The sequence below is a fragment of the Castor canadensis genome, chromosome 3 (assembly GCF_047511655.1).
Source record: "Castor canadensis chromosome 3, mCasCan1.hap1v2, whole genome shotgun sequence".
In the NCBI taxonomy this organism is placed as follows: Eukaryota; Metazoa; Chordata; class Mammalia; order Rodentia; family Castoridae; genus Castor; species Castor canadensis.
The window spans coordinates 64,834,418-64,840,425 of NC_133388.1; positions in this window are offsets into that span (position 1 = coordinate 64,834,418).

Sequence of the window (6,008 nt, forward strand, 5' to 3'; positions counted from 1 at the left end):
CTGATTGTACCATATTGGGCAACATTCAGACAAAAAGGGAACTTATATTCTGACAATTATTGCTACAAGAAATAAAAAGATATTCCCACCTGAAGCTACAGTTTATATACAGTTTTGAAGCATAATTTTTGAGTATATTTTAAATGGAGTAAGAACATTATGTAATAGTGGTAGATGAGATACAAAACTGGTAAATTTCCTAAACTGCAATAAAGCAGTAACTTTGTAGTTAGTACTAACTACTTGTATTTTCATCAAACCAAAAACTTCTAATAATAACCTAGCAAATGTTTTTGTAAAGGAGTCCAAAATTAAACAATAACCTGAGAAAAATTGTTAAATCACAAAAATGGATTTTTGCAACATGATGTTTATGTAATAAATTACTTAGAGACAAAGTTGAAAGTACCACACAAAATACCACTAAAAATTGACCCATATTGTTTATACAAATAACTCATACATCTAAATTAGAAACTGAGAAAAGATCATTATATAGAAATATCAAATAGCTTATATTAATTACTTATAAACATCTAGAAATGTCAATCCAATAATGAAAGAAATTAAAGTTAAAGCACCATAATGCCATTTTAATGGCAAATTAGCAAAAATCTTGAAAATAGTAATGCTATTTAAGTTATAGAAATATTAAACATAACTGTACATGCTCTCTCACTTCATTTAGTAGGAATGTAAATTGAGATACATCTTCTACCTTAATCTTACATTGAGAAATTAAAACAATAAGAAACCTAAAAGTATGCACAAGAATTTTATTAGTAGACATCTCACCAGGATGCAAGAGAAAAAACTCTAATGATCAAAAGCTTAACCACAGAAAATGCTTTACAAAATTGCATATTATTTAGCTATGAAATTGGTTTTGAAAATGCTACTATCTCAGGACAGGGCTAGCGATATACTACAAGCATACACATATACTTATGTGTTGGATTAGAGCCTACTATCATATATTTGATTTTTAATATTTATTATCTTTTTTTAAATAAGCATTTTTATGTCTGTAATAAAAGTGCTTACGCACCATGGAAGAAACTGATACAGGTTGAGCTGTGAAACTCTTGGATATGGTTTGATGGCTAAAGATTCAAAGGAGCAATTTCATTCTGTCCTGAGCTATGAATAGTAAATACATTTTGCATTTTCCCCAAATCATTTCTGCTTTAGTCCTACAGCTATTTCACTTCCTCAGAAAATATTGCATCTTGTGTTTGTGATAGCAGTGCTGTCATGACTGACCTCCTGCTTTTGTGATTTTAGCATTGCTATGAAGTAATCCTACAGTGCTGCTGACTCTCAATTTCATTCAAGAACTCCCCAATCTCTAAGAAGTAAAATTCAAATTACTCTGTCTCACATTCAAGGTGGTGGCCTATATAATCTAGACTCAAATTTATCTACTCTTTATTTTTATCTTCCTATGGAGTCTCTGAAATTCACAAAACTAGTTAGATTTCTAATCATTCATTAAAAACATGAAAGATTAATCAACTTGTTTTATATCTTGGGGTATAAGCTCATTGTATTTCATTAACAGGAAATACTTTTACAACCTCCTTTTCTCTTCTTATTGCACATTTGCATCTTTGCACACATTAGAGAAAAGGGAACTAAGGCACTGCCAGCTAACATTGCTACAAAAAATTAGCAGAATTTAAGACTTCTTTATGAAGTCATAGATTGTCTCCTTTATCAGCTCAGGATTTGTGGACTCGCTTCATCCTACTTGCATCTTAGCCGTTGCCTTTAACATACATGTCTTTGTGCTGCTTTTTGTTTCTGTATGGCTACTAGGTGGGTCCTAGTAGAAGCTGCGTGGTCATGGGGACAAAGTTCATGTGAATGGATGAATGCCCTTCTGTGAACAGCTACTCAAGATCAGCTGCCTTCTTCCTTCTGCACATACTCGCTTGCCATTCTGTTTGCTGCCATGAGGTCCTCACAAGAAGGACCAAATGATGGACTCTTGGACTTCTAGACCATGAACCAAAATAGACATTTTTCCTTTATGAATTCTACAGTCTCAAGTATTCTGTTACAGTAACAGAAAACAGACTTAATGCTTTGAAGACAAAGCCATTCTATCTCAAGCATCAGTTGAGAGAGGTGAGACATGTTAGTTATTGGATGAAAAGAATCTATAGTTGACTTATAGATTTTTTTAATGTATTTTTTGTTCTGTTTTGTCTTGCTTTTTTTTTTTTTTTTGAGACAAGGTATGTAGTCCAGGCTGTCCTTGAACTTGCAATCCTCCTATCACAGCCTCCTGCTTTCTGGGATTACAAGTTTGTACAATAATGCCTGGCTAGAATTTTCATTTGCTCAAAAGTAAAGCATGCATATAAAATTAACAAAAAGATTTTAGATTTATAGATTTATAACATTGTTTCTTTTTATTTGCTTGCTGATTGCATTTTTATTTTGACATTTTAAGTTATAATTGTAGGTTCTAGCAAACACAGCCAAACAATTTCAAATAAGCCTTTTTTCCAAGAAGCAATTTTAATTCAAGGTAGAGGAGCCAAGGGGAAAGGCTGAAAATAGTAAGCAATAACCTAAAGCCAGGTACAGTGGCTCACACTTCTAATCCCGCTATTTGGAAGGCAGGTATCAGAAGGATCACAGTTTGAAGCTAGCCTGGGCAAAACAGTTAGGGAAACTTTACCTCAACCAACAAAGCCAGTTGTGATGGTGTATTGCCTTTGACTCACTTATGCCACAGGCTGTATGTAGAAAGAATTCAGTCTGAGGATGGTCCCAGACAAAAATATGATACTCTATCAAAACTATAACTAAAGCAAAAATGGACCAAGGCTGTGGCTCAAGTGTTACAGTATTGACTTAGAAATCATGAGGCCCAGAGTTCAAATCCAAGTTGCCAAAAAAAGAAAAAAAAGTACCTTGGGAAATTGAGTTTTTGTATCATCAGTCACCAAACAAATCAAAAACTAAAACTTGTTAAACTAAGCAAAAATAATGATTTAATTGTATGCATAAAAGGTTTAAAAAAAGCAGTCTAAACACTGCATGAATTCTAACACCACTTTGTCATATTTCTATACTTAATTATACATCAGCATAGGTGAGAAAATAATAACATCAAAAAGAATTATCATTTAATCTGAATTATAAGGACTGCTATATAATCAATCCATCTATACATAGACCATTATTTTAAAAACCTATTCTCCTTTATTTTCATCATGAATAGCTATAAAAAAAAAACCTTATGAAATTAGTACTGGGCTTCATGTTTACACTGTAATTTTTTAGGCAAATTAAAATAGCACTCATGTGAAAGGTTAGGTATTGGGACAACTTAGAACATAGGAGTCACAGAACCCCATCCTATGGACTACTGACAGTCAAACAGAATAAAAAAAAAAGACTTACTTTGTTTTGAATGTTAGCTTTGTCATGGATGTAAGTGAGGTTTCATGTCCTGGCAACAAACAAGTAGTCAAGTTTTCTGAACAACTTTCCCATTAAATTCAAGAAATGGTATCTTAGTCCTTCCAAGCTACTTTAGGAAAATACTACTACTAGATACCTTATAAACATGGCAAATTTGTTTCTCAATTCTGGATACTGGAAGTCAAGGATCAAGAAATCAGCAGTGAATGTTCATGAGGATCTTCTAACTTATGCACAGTAATTTTCTCTCACACAACAAGAGTATGAGTTTCTCTCAGGCCTCTTTTAGGGATTCTGTCCTAATGACCTAATCACACCTCACAGGTCTTATCTTCTACTAACCCCATGTACACACTTACATATATCAAGCCTGGCTTGTTTTGTTGAGATAGGTTCTCAATAACTTTCTGCCCTGGCTGGCATTGAACTGAGATCCTCCTGAGCTCTACTTCCTAAGTAGCTGAGATTACAGGTGCATTCATTCCACTATGCCGAGCCAAAAATATTTTCTTATGAAAATAATACGTCTAAAAGTTAAACTTTACCAATATTAATTATCCAAATCAGAATAATTCACTCTCCTTTCAATATCCTCCTACTTCGTCTAATGGATTTTTACTTAATTACCAATCTAACATTTCCATATTTCTAAAAAAGTAAGTCAAAATGCATTTTAATTAGTGCATTTTATTAAGGTAGATCTATAATTGACCTTAGCATCACTCATATGTCACTTTTAGCCCACCCTTCAGTTATTATCAGCCAAATAGCAAATGGACTAATTCAACTATTTTTCATTCATTGAACAAAATTTACTTCTAGATACCATTTCAAATGTGTAGAGATGAAATTGAAATAAAACGGGTATTAGAATTTCATTAAAAGATTGAATTAAGCTCCTTACAAATGACTTTAATTGAATATACCTTCATTTTTTTGTGTTGTATCATTTTTCCTCATTGAAAAGATGAATACATGAAGAAGTTTCATCCTTGTCCAGACAATTAATAGATCTCCAGTGTGTCATAAATTTACAATGTCCCTTAATGTTAGATTTGCATTTAGAAGTGTGAGCTAAGATGTGAAAACTCACACGTAGGCAGAGAGCTCTTTATAGAAAGTAATTTGAAGAGGTGCCTGTGTGTCGTCCATCTGGCAAATACATGAGCCACCTTTTAATTTTCAGAAGAACACAGTACATGCATAAAAGATCTGTTGAACTCAAACATTTCTGCCGAGAAATAAAACATTTTGACATAATTCAACAGGTGCATTAGGAAGATACTGTTCTCACTGGAGCCTTTCAGGTCACTAAAGTTACCAATTAACTCTTTTAGGCAGAAATATAAATATCTTTAAATCGCCTAGCCCTCTTCTGTGTCAAGCCCTATCCTCCAACACAGAGTTACATCTTTGTATAGTAGTGTCTTATTTTTATTTATTAAACTGTTCAGCATTTTCTCAAAGAGTAAGTTTAATGAAAGTATAGGAAAATATCCTACATCCAGTTTATAAGTCCACTTGTTCAATGACAAAGAAAATAAATAGCTAGATATATTTTTTATTTTATTAAAATAAGTATCCTTTAAGCAACTATTATATTAAGCAACTTAGAAAAAAGCTTATGATGGTGTTTCCAAACTACTAAGGGATAGAACCTCAAAGAAAAGATTACTTTCATGAACCAAAAGTATACTAATTATGAAAATTGCATTTAGTGGCACTTTTGGTGCCATCCAAAGTACATTGAAAATGTTTTTTGTCCTCAGGATGTTTCATTTGAAGACAGATCTTAATGTGCATCAAAGAGCAGTAAAAGAGTTTAGCAAAAAGTCAGTCATCTCATATTTAGAATGAGAAATGGTAAATTTTTCACAATGTAGGAGTTTTCTACATGTACTTATTATAGATGAAACTTGGTTTTTTATAATTAAGTTGATCTTGAATGTCAGAATGATTATAAGAATAATGTCATAGATTAAAAAATCTTTCAGGCATAGGATGAAATATGAAAGACATATTGTGAACAAAAATCACAGGTCATAAAAACATGTTATGTTTAAAAAAAATAAAGATGTTTTCTTAAAACATGGGCATTGGCAAGAGAAGCAAAATTTCCAGATTCTTGAAATAAGAAGTAAGGATCATCATTTTTTTATGAATTTGTCACTGGGAGTAAAGTTTAAACTAAAAGATGGCAGTTGAAAATCATATAATTAGACACAGAGCACCCTCTTCATTGCAAATATGTCAGTTGATTCACAGTGGGTTAAAATATCAGTTGTTAGCAAGCAAAGTCTTGCTCAAGAATGGAATAATGAAATATGGGAGACTCAGAGACATAATATACCTATGACATTCAACAATATAATAACAACAACAATAATAATGATGATGATAAGTCATTTACTTCTGTTCTATTCTCAAATCTTGGGACAAAAGAATCACTTTCTGCATGAAATTTGAAATCAAATTTCAATACATCTGAATGTAATAGTCAAGCATCTCAAGTATTTTCAAATAGTTTAATTAATGTTGACTTGGATAAAGAAACTGTAGGAAGAACTTTT